A 19753-nucleotide genomic window follows, 5' to 3' on the forward strand; every position below is an offset into this window, starting at 1 on the left:
CCACCACTGTGACTACAGCAACAGGGAAGAAACCCCTGGACACCATCACCAGCCCCCTTTGGCTGGAGCCAGCACTACTGGTGTCCCCACAACAGAGCCGGAAGGCAGAGCCGACTCACAAAGGCTGTGAACAAAGGCCAAATGAGCTCTCTGCAGCTCTTCTGCATCCCCAGTGTGCTTCGGGGACACAGGGCATGCAGGAGCAGGATCCCGCAGATTGCTGTGTAGGCATTACCCCACACAATAGGATTTCTGCCACTGTGATTAAGCTAACCGATGCAGATCCTGCTGAACCACCTACTCAGAAAGGTAAGTCCTCTGTGCTCCCTTGCAATGCAGGTGCTTATGTGGCTTATTGCAATGGTCTGGCACACATTTTCTGCCCAAGACACTCCCTCTCTCCTATCTGACTACCTTCCTCCCACCGGGAATGGTGTTTGGCTCGCACAAACACAATATGCACCCGGCGACTGAGCTCCCAAAAAAAGACCCAACCTACTGGCTAGCAGATCCATTAGCCTTCTCCAAATCTTCTTCTGTCGCAAATGCCACTTCACGACCTACCATTATGCACCTGGATTAGGCCAAGATAGTAAGTGTTCCCACAGCATGAGCATCCAACCCACATTATCACCACCCTTCAGGGACCCATCACTCCAAGGGAAGTGTCTGAACACCCTACCTTCTCAAGTGAACCCTATCAGGCAAACCTCCATGATCACCCTCTGCTACTCCCGAGGAACAGTCCGTGTTCCTATGGGCCTAGAGTCAGTAAACTGGATGGTGGAGCTAGCTACATTAGTTGGCCATGAACGTCGGCCACTGCAACCATCTCCTGCTTTCTGATGCCCACCACAAGCGCTGCAGTTATCAAAACTGTATCAGTAGCCATGCCTATTTCAGCTCACCATGCATCCATCTATGTGCCCCAAGTACCATATCCCTGCACGCCAGCTACACCATCCCACTAGCCCAGCCGGCACATACCTCTCTCCCTGCCGTTTGCAGTTTGCACAAATGAAGAACACAACAATGTGAATTACTGCTCCAAAGGTCACTGCCCCTTCGGCCACCTAAGGGCGCCCAGTCCATACACAAACTCACCCTTCCTGCACCCCAACCATAACTATGGATACTGACTGGCATGCCAGCACAAGCAGCCCCTCCATGCCTCGCCATACACCTGCACAAGCCGTTCCTCCTCCTGGTCTGTTCACACCCCTTTACGCACCTGAATTCACCATTGCTCACCTTGCGTCCCCCCACCACATTCCTCCCGCTCATTTCATTCCGCCATAAGCACCACCAGCTGATCTTGAAACCTTGCGCTGCATTAAAACCTACCTCCCCTTCTTATCTCTCCCCACCCTCTCCCATCCTACCAGCCTTATCTGAGTCAAGGCTACACCTAAAGAAACCATCACTACCTATGCTTCCTACCTGTTGCTTCCACCACCACCCACTCAAACTCTGTGACCCTGCCACCACCCAGCACCCTCGCTATCATGACCTCTACAATCCCTAACACACTGTGCAGAAGCATGACCCCGTCCCACCACATAAGGCTGCCACCGCCTCCATTGTCGCAGCTCCATATTTCTCACACACCCCTGAAGTCAGAGTCCAGAATACTAGTCTGATATGTAGAACTGGACACAGCCGTTGGACCGCCCAGAAAAGCAAACTTGTACCTCCACTTTATGACTCACGCCCACCTGAATTCATTGCCCGGAACACTAACTTAAGATATAGAACTACTCTGCTGAACAACCCTGACCAACCCCTGGATACCATACCAGTCGCAACCATCGCCAAAGCACCACCCAAACTGCGCTCACCCACCAACCACCCAAAACATCCCCTACTTCTGTGGCTACACCACTACAAAATCAACTGCTGTGTTGTGCCCTTCTCAAGACCAGATCTATTGTTGTGCACCCTTTTGAAGTCTTGGGCCTCATCACTACGAACGACCTGGACATCCTAGCCCTCACTGAGACATGGTTCTCCCCTCAGCAGGCCCAACCCTCTCCATTGCCATCCCATCAGGCTACACCATCCTCAGCTGAGATAGACCTGAAAGAAAAGGTGGAGGCCTTATCTACGAAGATTCTCTTCCAATATACTTAGTTCCATTCACTTCAATTCCCAACTGTGAAGCACTGTCAGCCAAAATCAAATGCTCACAAAACAACACACTCATGCTACATCTCATATACCGCCCCCTGGCCCAATCATCTCCTTTGAAGATGACCTCACTCAACTCGTCACTACCAACCTCAAACCTACAACCCAACTCATAGTTCTTGGGGACTTTAACTTGGGCTTCAATGACGGCAATGATAATAACAGGCGTCAATTGAAGTCCCTGACGAAGGTCTTTAGGTCCAAAAGGCATAGGCCAATGATTCGCATTCACTGAAAATTGTGTTCTATAAAAAATAAAAAAAGTATTTTCTTGAATTTGAAGAATAAGTATTTTTTGATAAATCATCATAAAGTCAATATATTATCGAACCAACAGAATAAACCCCATGTGGGTAAGAAGGTGTGCCAGCCACACCAAAGGCTAACTAGCCTTGGTCTTTCTTCTGCACCTACACATGGTGCCTCACACAGTGGCACGAATTGGTGAGCAGCACCCCACACACAACTTGATAAGCTCAAAACTCGAACTACACAGAAGGTTGGTACAAACTCGATGAACTAAGAAGCACTGCCCACTCAACCACTAATTGTTGTGCCAATGATACCAACGCCACTGCCATAGCCACTGCTCTAGCTGGTTTTGGATTTACCAAAATCATTACAGAACCAATGCACTCGCATGGCCGCATCCTTGATTGGCTGCTAGACCACAACTGCAACTACACCATTTCGTCGAACCGTCCCTGCCCTTGGTCAGACCACAACATTATCTTCTTCACCATTCCAGCCATTAGCATTTGTCCCAAAACAGCTATCATCTCCAACATCACCATGGATCGTAGCTCTCGAAACTTCACCCACACTTACATTTTCCCCTTCATCAATTCACCCTTCCCTTCCTCACAAGAGCCCTCAATCCTAGTGGAGCACTATAACCTCTTGCTCACCAATGCTATCAACCTCCTCACACCACTTAAAGCAAAGAAATCCAAGAACCCCACACATCTTAATTCTTGGTTCACCCCAGAACTGTCGTCCATCAGAGCTGCGAAACAAACAGCAGAAGCCACTTGGCACAAAACTCCTACAACAATGAATAAGAACCACCTCTCCTTACTCTCCCACCAATATAAACAGCTCATCCTCGCCTCCAAAGCCACCAACTACAATGAAATAACTGCTAATGCAGCCTCTACATCTTATGAACTCTTCACTATACCCCATGAACTAGAACCCACCCCCCACCCCCCCCGGACACCATCATCAAAGACAATGCTTGGTGTAACACTATGCAAGATACGCTCACAGGTAAAATCTCTCAGCTCCATTCCAAAATTCAGGCTAATCCGGCTTCTCTGCCTATCCACTGCCCCTGCCTATTCCCACCCATGTCGACATCCCACACTTCAAGTTCCAACCCATCAACAATATCGACCTTGTAAGTATCATTGCCAGCCTTAAACCATCCAGATGCAAGAGAGACACACTCTGGGGTCCCCTGGTCAAAGACTGTAAAGATCCTCAACTCCCCCTCATCATCACCATTATCAACTCCTCCTTCACATTATCTTCCATCCCTCTCACACTTAAGGAATCTTGGATTGATCCGCTCCTTAAAAAATCTACCCTCGACCCAGCCATCCCTACCAACTACCACCCCAACACCACTGTCTCCTTCCTCCTCAGAATCATGGACAGCGTGGCCTACCTACAAATACAATCCTTCCTAGAGCAACATCACATTTTAGGCTCCCGCCAGTCAGGCTTCCGCCTGAAGCATGGGACAGAAATTGCCCTTCTCACCTAAAAAAACTGCTTGACAGTGCCAATGACAGGGTATCATTGTCGCTGCTTCTCCTTCTAGACCTGTCAGCAGCATTTGACCTTGTTTACCACAAGATCCTCTGCCAAGCTCTCACCGCTGCTGCCCACTTCTCCCCTGAAGCCTCCAGCTGGATCGCCTCCTTTTTGGCAAATAGATCCTCCAGAGTATTCTTGGGGAAGGCCACCGCTTCTCTGTTACCCAACTCTTGTGGGGTTCCCCAAGGCTCTTGCATCTCACCTACGCTGTACAATGTATACACCAAGCCCTTGTTCGGCCTTCTTGATGCCCTGGGTATCCTGTACACTAACTACACAGATAATACCCAAATCTTCATCCCCCTCTATGGCGACTTCCTGAAAGACACTACCAGGATCAACGAGTTCTACAAAACTATCCATTCCTGGAGGGCCATATGCAGCCTTTGCCTGAATAACAAAAATACCAAACTTCTTATTGTTGGGCCCTCTGCCTGCCTGAATAGTCTCCCCCGCGAATACACCTCCTTCATCATTGATGGCTACACGATCCCTGTCCCGTCCTCTGTGAAGACCCTCAGGGTCTACCTTGACTATTCTCTCTCCATGTCCCGCCATGTCAACCACATTACCTCAACATCAGGGTATGCGATCAAATTAATCAATGCCAGCAAACCGTTCCTTTCTACCACTAACCGTCTGGAAGTTGTACGAGCACTTATATGCTCAAAACGTGACTATTGCAACTCTTTGCTCTGTGGCACTTCTGAAAAAAACCTTTGCAAACTACAATCAACCCAGAACAATGTGCTCAGAGTCGCCCTTGGCATTAACACACTGGACCACATCTCAGATGCCAGAACATCTGCACACTGGCTCCGTGTCAAGGATAGAATTATCTTAAAAATGCAATCACTCACATACCACTGTCTCTCAAACGATGCGCCTGGCTACCTTGTCAACGTCATAAAAATGCGCCTCGGTAAGACCTACTGGGGCTGCCTACAGTGATCGTCTCATCACACCACGTTTTAAACAATCTGAAGCAGGAGGCTCCAGTTTCCTAGTCCGGGCACCGTCTCACTGGAACAAGCTACCCGTACATCTACGCCGAGAAACATCCTACAATCTCACACACACACGCACACACACACACGCACACACATACACACATTACAGGAAACACAACATGTTTGTGTATTCCTTAGCACAGCCTATGTCACATGTATCATGTATGCAACATCTTTCTCATGGCCCCAATCCTTAAACAATATATGGAGCCTTATTAGATTTGTGCTGGGATATATAGTTAAGACTTATCTAGTAAATATTAGTGAATAGTTTACTCTTTCCATCATTATTCCTTTAGTGCCTTTCCTCTAAGGCAGCCTTCCTGTATCAGCATCCATATAATCTTCCCTTCTTTTGAATACAAATCCTTCTATTCTTGATTCAATGTCCTTCCTGCAGGTCTCTCTGGCAAATCATGGTGTTAGGTGCTTCTTCAAAGGGATGGGCAACCCCCCCTGAGCTCAAGGCAAAAAATAAAAAAATTGGTAATCAGGTTCGATCTTTCAAAAAGTAGGGAAAAAGAGGGGATACAACTTACTGCTGTGCCTTTTATAAAATCTATGCTTTACTTCAAATTTAGTAGCAAAATTGCAGTTTTATGTTAAGGCGTGGAGGTTTTTGTATAATGCATATTTAAATCTGGGACAAATCCACTCATCAAACATTGGGAATCGTTTTGTAATAAAAAAAGGGCTGAATAATTATAAGAAGTCCAATGTGCTGACCTGAGCATATCTTCAAGTCGTGTGTGGCCAATACAATACATATGGGAGAACAAGCATTTTCATGAATGTGTACATGGACCTTTGAGTAATGATCAGGAGCATAAGAAAGAGTGGTTGGTGCCAGCCTCCCCTCCCCACACAGCACTCAAGAAGATTGTGTGCGACAAAACACTTTCAAAAGACTCAGAATGATGGCGCACCGGAGATTTGGAGGTGTTCCATAGGGCTTCATTACGAGTATGATGGTAAGTAGTAAAACTGGAGGTCATATGGTTATCGCCAACTTTACCACTATGCCAAATTCTGAGTCACAGAAAGTTTGCATTAATTCTGCTTGTGGAATTACCTCAGGCAGAATTAGCTCCAGTAGAAAATCACCCAAAAATCGGCAGAATTACCTTAAAAAAAATCAACCTTTTTCTGCTGAATTACAAGTTAGGAAACTGCAGAAATCACAGCCAAGCACACTGCGCATATACCTCCACCATAAAGGCAGAGGAAAATGCAGACAGGTGACTGGAATCAAGGTACAGGTAAACCAGATTACCTCAGGAGGAGTATATAAGGGCCACACCTTCCCCCAACACACATCCAGACAACATGCAGCCAAAAGCAGATGTCTGTTATGCGCTCCACAACCCCCTACTCTACATCCAACTGAAGCAGCATTACAAAGGCACAGGAGACGCATGCCACGGAGGGCACCCATACCACGTGTCTGCCCATCCCCATGGATACCGACTGTCAGCCAATTAGTGACCCTCTACTGTTTGGACAACCTTTACTTTACTTTACTCTATGCTTGTTACGCGCCGAAAGCCTGCAGGCATCAGGGTGCGGTGGAGTGCGACGATGACCACTTACATTTAGTGTTTCTCAAGTAGTTAGCTGGGAGAAAGACTACGCTGGGGTGAAAATAGCCCAGGTTACCCTCAGTTATTGGAAAAGTCTGGTTTTCAATGCTTTTCTAAAACTGACGTAGTTTTCTTGTTGTCTTAGATGCACAGGGAGCTCATTCCAGTATTTGGTTGCCTTGAAGGGGAAGGACTTGCCCCTTCCCAATGCCCGCTTGGCTTATGGGATGTTTAAGAGGCCAGTATCTGCCGATCTTAAGCCTCTTTGGGGGACAAACCAAGAGAAATGCTTCTTGAAATAGGCTGGCGCCTTTCCGAATAGGCATCTGTGGACAATCGTCAGTGCTTTAAACTTGACTCTGTTCTCTATTCTAAGCCAATATAGTTCCTTCCTGCTATCTGATATGTGGTCCCTTTGTTTTTTCTTTTTAATGATGCGAACTGCATCGTTTTGCATAACTTGGCATTTAGCTAACTCCTTTTTTGAGGCTCCTAATAACAGCGCATTTCCATAGTCCAGGCGCGATAAAAGGATAGCTCTGGCTACCAATGCTGCATTGATCTCGTTAATGTATGGTATAATAGCTCTCAGGAGACGCAGGTAGTACAGGTTGTTTTTATATAGGTAACTAACCTGTGCTCCTGTTCCTAATGAGGCTTCAACCATCATACCCAAGGTTTTTACCTTGGGTACCACTGGTATGACAGCGTCTTTGATACGGAATGTCTTATATTGGGGCTCCAACTTGGACCTGGCCTGGTTGGATCCGAATATCATTAATTCCGTCTTTGTGTTGTTTAAGCACATCCAGTGCCTCTGCATCCAGTTGTCAATGATATTATATATTTTCTGGATCATGGCACTGTCCACTGCATGGTCTCCAGTTAACCCAAAAATGAGCTGCGTATCGTCAACGTAGTTGGTGAAGATCACGGCAATGTTTTCTAACAGCGAGCATAGACTTCTTATGTAAAGGTTAAAAAGGAGAGGGGACAGACTAGCACCTTGGGGAACTCCAAATAAAATCGGGGTTGCTTCGGAGAAATTTTCACCCCAATGTATTCTTGCCATCCTGTCTTTCAAGAAAGAGGCCAACCAGGCCTGTGCTTTTGTTGAGCACCCTACAAGTTTATCCAGTGCTGATTGTAGCAGTTGATGGTCTACTAAGTCGAAGGCAGCGCTGAGGTCCAGCAGCATAAGTAACCCCGTCTTAGCTTTCTCTGTCAGTTCTAACATGTGCGTCTGTAGATCTAGCATGGCAGATTCAGTGCTGTGCGCCGCTCTGAAGCCAGATTGTTGGTCACCTAACACGTCTGCAGATTCCACATGTTTCTGCAGCTGATTAGTGGCAATTTTAGCAAGAATGTTTAGGATAAAATTGGAGTTTGTGATCGGACGGAGGTTATTGGGGTCTTTAGGATCCAAGCCTGCCTTTTTGACAAGCGGCGTAATGGTCACTTTTTTTTAAGTCCTTAGGGACTACCCCTTCTAAGAATGAGGCATTGACTAGCGTTGTCAGTACTGGGGCGAAGAGTTCTTTTTTTTCGAGTATGATCTTCGTGGGGAGGATATTTTCAGCGCATGAGCTGGGTTTCATGCCTGACATTACCCTGCATAGCTCTTCCTCTGAAACCTCTACAAAACTGAAACTTTCCCTTTCTACTGGTATGGGTTTTTCCCCAACAGGGGACTCTATGCTGATGTTGTCTCTAGCCAGGATTATGTTGTTCCTGGCTTTGGTTATTTTGGCGGCAAAACCCTCTTGGACCCTTTCACAATCCTCTTTAGTGGGGATGTGTGGAGGGGAGAGGATTTTGGGCTTTTCCATATCTTTAAGAATGTCAAAAAGTTTTTTAGTCGAATTTGGGGCTGCCTCAATTTCCTTGTTGTAGTAATTGGACTTAGCCTCTCTGATTGCCTTCCGATACACTAGATCGGCGCATTTCCAATTCTCTCTGTCCTCCGGAGTGTGGGACTTAAGCCATACTCGTTCTTTGGCGCGTTTGAGTTGTTTGAGGGCATTTGTGTGTTCGTTATACCATTTTGCTTTACAGCTGGTTTCCCTTACCAGCTTATTTTTAAGAGGTGCATATTTATCAATCATCTCTTGTATAGATTTGGTATATTTAGCTAACATGTGTTCACAGTCATCATCTACTGAAAAGGATTCCTGAATCTGGAGCAGGCACGGTTTTAACTCTCATGACCGATTCCTTTGAAGTTTCTATTTGCGACTTTCACATGTGGGTTCTCTGAAAGCTTAATTGGGGAAGTTAAAGTTATTTCCAGGGTCACCAAACTGTGGTCAGACCAAATGCATGGCTCCGTCTTTATCTGAGAGGAGAGTAGATTATTGGTACAGACCCAGTCTAATTGGTTCCCCTGTGGTGTGGTGGGTTCATTGTTTACTGTTTGAAAGGCCAAGTTGTGCAAGGCGTTTTCCAGGGCAGTAGCTTCTTTGTCATTGGGGTTTCCTCTCCATCTATTCATGTCCCCAACTAACAGGGAAGATGAATTGTCAGAGACCAGTTTACTTAGCTGTGAACCTAATTCACTCTCAAAGTCGGAGGTTAAGGAGGGGGGTCTATAAACCACAATAATGTTTAGGCAGTCGTTGGGTGTATGGGTCAGTTTTAATTGCAGGGAATCACAACCACAGCAGTCAAAATGTGCTTTAAAGAGATGAAGCGTGTCTTTTGCTATAACTGCTACACCTCCACCTTGCCCCAACTCTCTATTTTTATTATATAAGATATATCCTTCTGGTGTGGCATTAATGCCAGTTGGACCAATGGGGTCTTTGAGCCACGTTTCTGTGATGCACATGATATCCAGGTCCCTTTCTAAAATAAGATCGTGGACATTGTGTGCATGCTTGTTCACCGAGCGCGTGTTCAGTAGCCCTATTTTCAACCTTGAAACATCCCGCGAGTGGCTTACTTTCGTTTTCACACCACTACACGGCATGATGCTTTCTAAAACAATTCCCAGGTTGTCCAAATGCTAGTGGGGATATAGTGGGATCTGGTTCCACTAATCTGACCTGGAGTAGAGCAAAAGCACTAGTCTCTAGGGCTGATATCGCGGGGGATGGCAAGGGTTTCAGAAAAACTCACCTCACTTTCACTTCCTTCACAGACTGCAGCAGACTGTGCCTGCCCGTGCGCGCCGGCGCGTTCGCGTCGGGTTTCTATTAAAAAAGAGGCTAGGGAACTACAATCCTACAGGGAATTGTAGTTCTTCTAACGCGTGGGGGGAAGAGACTTCCTTCTTAGCACGCGATCATACAATGGTCACAAGCAAGTCAAAATTCGGATCTGGAGGACCTGGAGTGGACCTAGAGTGTTTCCAAATAAAACTGATTCGCCTGACACAATTCTAAGCAGTACTATTTATATTTCACAAAATTACAGATTCTTTAAAAATATCTAAAACTTAGGCTAAAACAAGAATTAAATACACGTAATTTCTAAGCTGCTTCTAACCTGACCATCACAGACCTGCTCACCCTGATCCAGGCCTATCTCGAGAGTGCCATTGTAACCAGAACTATCCACCCCCCCACGCAGAAGTTGTCATCAGTCCTACATTTCTGTGCCACGTGTGAATTCCAACACACAGTTGGTACACTGTATGGGATGTAACAGCCCACATTTGTTAAGGTGCTGGACCAAGACCTGGATGTGCTCATGAGGCATGCCCATCGTCACATCTCCATGCCCATCACCCAGGCACAGGTTCATGCAGCAAAGGCACGTTTCAACAACATTGTTCATTTCCAAACACCCTAGGGGCAATGGACTGCACACATGTGGGCATTGGAACCCCACCTCCCCAGGGATGCCATTTACGAGTCGCCAGAGGTCGCAACTGTGACCTCTGAGGTCTCCCTTGCGACCTCTGTGGTCTCCCTTGCAACCTCCAAAACACATTAAAAAAAATATATATATATATTTTTTTTTTTTCTTATGCAAGCTCCTGGGCTGTGGGCAGCAACATGTGGCTCTTTACTTCTGGAGTGGCTGGCTTTCTTGTTCAGGCCCCTTAAAAAAAAAAGAAAAATAAGAACAGGAGTGCCACAAGTCTAACACTTTCAGCACTGACCCTAAATAAGAAAGAATAGGAATACCAAATAATGTGTCTTTCGGGAATTCTGTACAATAATTGCTAGACTCATTAAAGGTTTATTTCAGGCACACTCAGGGGGTGAGTCACTGATTTAGTCTGTTGTTAAACGCCCCAACTCAGCCTTTCATCCTTCTGAGGTCGATAAATGAGTACCAACACAGGTTGGGTGATATTGGGTGTATATTTTTTCTATATAAAGCGCTTAAGCGTAAGTGCTATATAATAGCACATCATTATCATTTGGTCATGGGTGTCTGCTTGCATTCACAGTAATTTGGTAATATGGGCCTATAAACACTGATCTTAATGATACATATGGCGATCCATTTTTGTATGAAATGTGCATCACTTCCTGTTTTGTCAACGGGTGAAAGTTCGTGTTCCATCGCTTCCCGCGTTATCACTTCGGGGTTGGGTCAAATAACATCACTTCCTGTGATGTCATCAGGTGTCAAGAGTCATGTGATTTCACTTCCACTACCCCTGGCATTTTGGTGAAATGACATCCCTGCACCTCCTCCCACCCAAGGCAATTGAACAGGCTTACAGGAACAGGGAACAGGAAACAGTACCAATCACTGAATATGCAAATTATCATGTGACCCAGACCACACAATCAGCCACGGTTGCGCACGATAACCTGGGGCCACACATGATGACATGATACTGAGGAACATCTCCCTACTAGCGTTCATGGAGAGTTCAGCTCACCTGGCTTGTGGGTAAGTAATAGGCAGACCTGACGCACAGGATCACTGTCACATGCCTGGGGTACATCATGTTCAGCAAAGTGTAAAAACGAAGTCATATGATGCAACAACAGAAGTGCACAGAACAGGCCTAGTACACTGACCCACCTCAGTAAACATTACATACAGTACTCATGTGATGACACAGGGTATCCTGCCATGCAAGGCAGCACAACACAATCAGGCCACCTGTCACGCCCATGTAATAAATGTAATGGCCTGCACATGTTGTACTGCAACACCCTAACTGACAACTGCTTTGCTGATGACATTACAGTGACAAATACTTGATGAATGCCTAATCCTGCAATGTGAATGACTGCAAGTGTACCATATTTGAAAAGTCACATCAACCTCACACAGTCCTGTCAGGTCTTGCAAGCCATGCTGGATATCCACAGTTACCATGGCTGAAGATGCCTGTCAGGAACCCTGGCAGACCACAGGAGATGATGAGGCGTAGAGGAGGACCAGGTCATGCATTAAGCGCACATTTGGATTGCTGAAAGCCAGATTCATGTGCCTTGACCACACAGGTGGTTGCCTCATCTACAAACTGTAGAAAGTAGGCAAAATAGTAGTAATTTGTGCAATGCTGCACAACTTGTGCACACATTCAAAGGCACATTGTAATGCCTCCAGATAAGGACAGTTCACCCACTAGCTCAAATGAGGATGATTTGGAAAGTGTAAACAGGTCACCACAGGACATACGTGAGGATGTGATGGCAGGACGAATGGCCGGTAGGACCTCATGGACAATTACCTTTGACTATGCCGTCACTGAAGAGTTCTCCTACCCTACTAACCCCCTTGCACCTTGGTACACCGACCGTATAATTGTTCTGTCCTTTGATCCTTACCCATTAGTACTCGCTCTTGTCCCCATCTGATTAGTTCTCTTGCATCTTCCTTTACCCCTTGCGGACTATCACATAGTGGTGTCCCACAGCAGTTCTCACTCCCTTGTTTTTTTTCCATTTCCCCTTAGCCAGCACCTCATGTAGCAGCATCCATCACTCCTTCCTCCTTCCTTTCAGACTCCTCTGTTTCCTTATTACCCGCACATTTGTATTTGCACCCCAAATCTTCCAATGCTTCCTTAATGCCCATTCTCATTATCGCTATCCCGACTTCTGATAGATGCATTCTGTCTGATGCAAAGTAGCCGGGCGTTCTCATAGTTATCAATGTATGTCTTATATAGCCCATCCCATCCCTTTCAAGAATTCCTTAAATTGTGCGTTCAACCTCTGACCATAATAAGTTGGTAGATCATAACATATTGCCCAGTTTTATCATTGTTCCACGCATCTGTTGCAGCAACCCTCTCCTGCCTTGCCTTGTTAAGTCCCCCCCTCCCAGATGTATTACCAGTGTGCCTGTTTCACCATATACTTCTACTTTCTCCCTCACCATCGTTTACAACTGCCCTCATAGTATCCTCCGCCTCCCAAACCAAATACAGATTCGTACTGTCAAGGCCCAAGTTGCACCTCCAAACTCCTTCCCCTGCTCCTTGCGCTGCTCTTGTGATAAAAAAGTGGCCCATTACCAATGCCACTCTTTTCCCTGAGAAGAAATTCAATGAATCCAATTAAATAATTCCTCTAGTATTCACTCCGCTAGCTACAGCACACGCTGGTCCCTCCCTCAGGAGCCCCATCCGTCCTGTGTTCGTCCATTTTCTTTCATCCTTCCCAACTCTCCCTGTCCCATAGCCAGCCATGCCCAGGTGGCATGCACTACTTCCTTACCCAGCCTCATGCCCCTTTTGTCCCCGTTGATGTTCTCACCCCATTTTTCCCTTTGCGTTTGTCCTCTTGCGCCCATCACACATTCACTTTTCTTTGTGCCACCTGCCCTGACAACCCCACTTTATTTGCGGCCCGTGTTGTGTCAGATATACAGTTAGAAACTATCAAATTTCCAACTCCCGATGTCCCTTATTTCTTCCTCCTTTAGCCCGTGGTCATGCGCAGTCGTTTCTGCCCCAATTCTTAATGAGTGGGCTGTAGATTTCCCTTCAGGCAATTTCATTTCCTCTAACGTAATGTCTGATACTCTTCAGAACTGGTATTGAGTCAGTGGAGTCTGGTAATTGTGCACGAAGATGTAACCCTTCACTGTCACTCTTATCTCTAGATAAGCCCTTTTTAGTGTCACAGGGCAGTAGTTGCTTGACCCAGTTTGTGCAATGTCAACTCCTTCCCACGCCCCGCCTGATTGGTCTTTGATTTCCTCATCTTCAACTTGGTTTTATCCCCTTCCACAGTTATGTCTTCCCAGCGTAATACCCTATTGCTGATGTCCTACCTTGATCTGGGTACCGCCTTGCTTATCCTCAATGCCGCAAAACATGCTAGAGTAAAACATCCTTTGAATAGGATAACCTCAAAAGCTGAACTGCACACTTCTCCTAGCTTATCTATCAAAGCTTGCAAGGTCCCCACTGTGATAGGTAACTTATTGTCCTTCCTTCTAGCACTTCCTTTACCCCACCCCTGCACTGCTGTATGAATTTCAAAACTCTTGGTCGGATCTCCTTTGCCCCACAGTTGTGCATGATATGCTATTATGGACAATGTGGCTCTTTATCCATGACTTTGATTTCCCATTGTCCCTTGCCCACAGCATGATGGTTTTTACCATTTCTTCCACTGCTTGCTCCCCCAACTCCGGTGTCATTCTCTTGAAGAGTTGCATGCACCTTTTGCTTCTCCCTCTTGTCCCACCTGTCAGCCAATTTCCTCATTCTCATGTGCATGTCACCAATCCCCACAGTCGGTTGTTGAATTTCATCATCTCCCCGACTGCTTGAGGCCACGCTTGTCTGAACCTTGCTATCTGTGAATGAGAGAGTGCATCAGCTGCTATGTTGTGTACTCCCGGCACATGTCTATCCCTCAAATCCGTGTTTAGTTTCAGCCCTCTCTCTACCAGGCGTCTGACCAGTGCCATCGTAGTTGAGCATTGCGCTGGCTGGTTGTTGACCACCTGAACTACACCCATGTTGTCAGACCACACCATAAGCCGTTTGCACGCTAGCTAGCTTGCTTGGCCATATATGTAGGGCTACTAATACCGGGAACAGTTCTAGTGCACATATGTTCTTGCACAGGCCCTTCTTGACCCATTTATTTGGTCAATCGGCTCTGCACCATTCCTGATTCAATATTGCCCTGAAGCTGTGCCTACCCGATGCGTGGATGAACAATTTTACCTGATCACCGGGTAACCAATTCTCCTGCCACAATTGTACACCAATGAAGTTTACCAGGAAACCCCTCCACATCATTAAGTCCTCATTTAGGCCTGCTTTTAAACGGATAAAGTGGCTCGCTTTGGACACTCCCACTGTGGCTGCTGCTAATCTGCATGCAAAAGCCGTCCCTGCAGGGATCACTCTGGCTGCAAAAGTCAGTGTCCCTACCAATACCTGTATCCCCTTCAGGATCGAATTCTCCATTCCTAGCACCATGTCAATGCTCTGCAAGAATGCTGACACTTTATCTGGGGGTAGTCTAGACATTCCCTTCATGGTATCGAGCTATATCCCCAAGTACAGGAGTCTTGGCATGGGCCCTCTGTTTTCCCCTCTGCCAGCAGCACCCCCAATTCCTTACACAATTTGACGAAACTCTCTAAAAACTGCCCGGAAGCCGCCGACCCTGCTTCACCTATAAATAGAAAATCATTCAGATAGTGAGTTTTCCCCCCAGCCGGCACCCGTTCTGATAATATCCACTCCACGCATCAGCTAAACGCCTCAAAGTATGTGCACGATATTGCGCAACACATCGGCATGCATCTGTCGATGAAGATGTCATTGCCGTCCTGAAAACCCAACAAAGGGAAGCTACTGAGGTGCACTGGGATGAGTCTAAATGCCGCCTCTATGTCTACCTTCACCAGTAGCACCCCTTTCCCAGACCTTCTAGCCAAGTTTACAGCCTCCTCGAACAAGCGTAGTGCACTGAGCATCCTTCCTTGTCCAACCAGTCATTTACAGAATTTTCTTTGAGGTAGGACAGATTGTGGATCAAGCAAAACTTCCCCTTTTCTTTTCAGGGAACCACTCCCAACGGTGAGATAATCAGGTTTTCCAGCAGTGGATCCTTGAATGGACCGAGTACTTTACCATGGCACAATTCTTTCTCAATCTTCTCTGTTACCACTGCTGGGGGTTCTAATGTGGATATCAGGTTATTAGCCTACCTTTCTTGCAGCGTCCTTTCTATGGAGTTCTAAAGCCTGTAAAGAACCCTTCCATCAAACGGTTCCTCTCCTGAACCAAAGGGTAGTTGGTGAGCCACCTCCCAACATGCATTGGATATGGCCCCTTCACTGATAAGTCACACCCTAATCTGCCGTCCCCACCTTTCCCCTTCTCTTTCAACCACCCCATCCATCCTTGCTGAGCAGTCCCCTGTACGATAATGCATCCGTCACTCGACCACTGCAGGTTCTCAACCCCTGATAAAGAAAGACAATATATTCCACAACATTTTATTGTATATTCACAATGACTTGGTTCGAAAAACACTGTTCGCCTTCCTACAACCCACCCCACCACCCCCCAGGCCATGGTTGTGTTCCATCCGCCTGCTCGGTCCTCCCATCGCCTCGTCTCTATTCACGTTCCATGTGCCTTTGCTGCAGAATTTTCCAGGATGTCCCTCTCCCCGCCATCTTGCACATATGTGGCGAAAGCAGCATGCATTACCAAAGGTGCACATTCCTTTGTTGAACGTGTTGAAATACCTGCACCAATTATTTGACCCACTGGCTCCCTGTTCCCCTCTCCTCTCCTCACCTGACTTTTTGCCTCCTCCATCTTGCTGGGAGTTCCCTGCCCATTGATTACCATAGCTTGCATGTGCCCCCTGTGACCAACTACCTTGTCCCATGCCAACCTCTCTACCTAGGCCTGCTGACATTGAATTCTTCAGTTGGCCATCCCAGCCCTGCACACTGCCGTTTCACCCCCACGTTGAGGTGTTGGCTTTCTTCATCATCTCCCCCCCCGAGGTAAGTTGCCCCTCCCACTGTGACCTGAGGTATCTGCCCCGAGTCGAGCCATTCATCGACCAGCTTGTGTTTCCGCTACTGCAGTGAATTTCCCGCCATTCACATCCTAAATCTCTGATCCCTTAGCAACCAACCCGAACCCCCAAACTTTTTAACTCTTCCATGATGGAGTTCCTATAGCCAGACAGGGCTGGAACTTGTACCGGGAATTTTTCCACTGTTACATATACCAATATTTTGAATGCCTTGAGCCAATTCTCTGCATTCTCTGCTGGTCTTGTACTGAGAACGTTGCAAGGGCGTCATGTCATGATATATTCTGGCCCATAATCACGGACAGACAAAATCTCAAGGGGGAATGCACCCACCAATGCGGCAGCCAAATGGCGGTGCACCAGTCTAATGAAATATCCACTGGGTATCCACTGGGTACGTTGTGACTGCCCCACCAAGGGCGCCTGAGAGGGAGAAGGAGTTGTGGTTATGACGAGGGTGTAAGCAATTGCTGACAGATCTGTTATGGAGGCAAGAGAGCTTTGCGAAGATAGTGAAGATAGTGATACCAGTAGCATTTGAACAATTGCACTACCCATCCCACAGTTCAAAACAAAACATAGCCGCAGAAATACAGAAGGACTGGTTCAAACCAAATATCCAAGAGAGCATCACAGATATTGTCGTCCGTTATACCCCATGTCAAAGTTTTAGTACAGAGATGACATTTTTAACATTGCAGGGCTGTTCCCTGAGTTACATATAGACTACGCCGATATGGGGCGCCGTTGCAATGGATTTAGGTACCTCATTGTGCTGGTCTGTCATTTCTCAAGGGCTGTAGAAGCAGAGCCATGCACGCACCCGGATGCCAAGTGTGCTGCATGGTTTCTAGAGCAGGAAGTTTTCCCTCGCTGGGGTGTGCGCAAGGTTTTTGAGGTCAGATAATGGCACACATTTCTTCAATGCATTATTCCAACATGTTAAAGCACTACTTGGTATCAAGCATTGTGTGTTCAATTTATCACCCACAGGACAATGCCGTTATGGAGAGAATAAATGGCCTCCTTAAGAGCAAGTTATCTAAATTGTGCACCACATTAAAGAAAAATGTAGTGTACTGTCTGCCCCTGGCCCTTTTTAGTTTATGCATGCAGCCAAGTAATGACCACTATCTGTCACCTCATGAGGTGGTTAATGACCGGCACATGCATGCCCCTGTATCTTCTGTGAGAAGGGTTTCTGATGCACATAGGACTGCATCAGTGTTAGGAGAGGAATTCAGGGGATTTTTGAGAACACTAAGTTGGGCAATTAAATGTGTCTCCTGACAGATTGCATCTCCCAGGATCATGACTACAGAGACTCCCAATGCTGCACAGACAACAAGGACAGATCCTGAGCGTATAATGACTAGACCACTGCTGCCGGGGGATTACGTGTACGTGTACATTTGCAATTTTGTACGCCGTTGGAATAATCCTCGGTTTCAAGGACCGTACGAGGTGATGTCTTGTACCCCCCTCGCGGTCAAAGTTAAGGAGTTTCGCTACTGGGTCCACCTCTCTAAAATTTCGTTGAGCACCTCCAGAAAGCACAGTGGTGCATGAGTTGTCTTACTTTACTGGCCTGTCCAGAGGAGACACGGGCATGGTGGCATGTCCGAGTGGCAGGCCAAAGCCCAGCTGCTAGCTCCCCACTTTTCTTTTTTTGGGAGTGCTTTTTCTCTCTTTTCCTCTTTCTGCTGTCTCTCTCTCTTTTTTTCCTTTTCTAACTCCCTCCCTCTTGTTCCCTTCCATTTCTCCTTTTTATTGTACAGTGTATGTCTTGTATGTCTCTCCCTTTTTTGTTGTCTTGTGTGACTGTGCTTCTATTGCAGGAAAGAAGAGGGTGGACGCAACTAATGTACATAGTGTGTTAAGTAGGGACCGAGGAGTAGAGATTGTGGATGTATATCTATTATTGTGGGTCAGCACATGCTGGAGGATTGTGTGTGATATTGCTAGTACTACTAGGAGTGTATTGGGGTGAGGGAATTATGGGGGAGGTCCCATAAAGGGGGGAAATGGGAGGAGTAGGATTGTATAGTATCCAAATGGAACAATTCATATAAATGTTAATAACACAAGCGGAATTACATATGTCAGTACTAATGGAAACACTAATAATAATAATGGAAATTGATTAAATACCTCAGAATCACAGCTTACGTCTGTAAAGGAAACATAGAATAGGTTGATTACAATAAGGAGGGGACTGTCTGCCACTATGGAAAGGTATAATGGTATTCCTGACGGTACTACTGAAGCAGTCATTTTTGAGAATGTGTATAGTAGATTGAAAACAGAAGTAAGATGAAAGTAAAATGGGTTGGGTTTTGATGTGATCGGGGATATTCATCACCCCGCATTCAAATTCATGGTACTCTGATATGAGTGATGTGGTGAGAAATGCTGTGAGTGGGAACTGGTATATGTGTTCTCTCATTCCGCACGTGTAAAGGACTGACAAGGTCTTAGTGCCACAAGCAGTCCCAATTATAGAGGTGCAATGCCTGGTTCATCTTGCGTTATGCAGAATAAAAGGAATGTTCCTGGAACACAGTGTGGACCTGCAAATGGTGGGCCCAGATTTTGTAAAAAATGCACTGATACCCCAGGAAACATTAAGAGTGTGGAATTACCTTATCTGATGGTGAAGGGATGGAAGTATATAAATTATAACTGGCAGGAAAGCACAATATCTTGCTTGGCGGAAGGAGTGATAACATATAGCACGGAAAGAATAGCATAAGTGGTCAACTTCTGTGCGCAGAACTGGATGGAGCATATCACAAAGCTAACGTGGATTGCAGCGATGGAAAAGCCAGTGCACAAGGAAGAAGAATATAGACTCTGTTTCTGCAGCAAAGGTACAGTCTTTGTCGACACAAACAAACATTGTAACAAAACTCTCCTGATCACAGACATGAAGAAAGGAATGGTGGTGCTGATGGAAACTAGTGGATCTGTGGTTGACAAGCTTACCTGCACCTTCAAGCTTCATGGAGGGGCTGCTGTTTGCTGGCTACATGGCATTTAGCATTATTAGTAATCCCAGAAGAACACCTGAACGGGGAGTGCTGCCTGCCGAGGAGCCAATGATTTTACCCACTGTGCAACTTGAAGATAAGAGCTTGGTGCCTATGCTAGAGCCCCACATCTGGCTAGGGAAAGGGCAGTTCCAGAAACTGAATTACATTTTCAAATACTC

The sequence above is a fragment of the Ambystoma mexicanum genome, chromosome 4p, assembly GCF_040938575.1.
Source record: "Ambystoma mexicanum isolate Mex_15411 chromosome 4p, UKY_AmexF1_1, whole genome shotgun sequence".
NCBI classification, from domain to species: Eukaryota; Metazoa; Chordata; class Amphibia; order Caudata; family Ambystomatidae; genus Ambystoma; species Ambystoma mexicanum.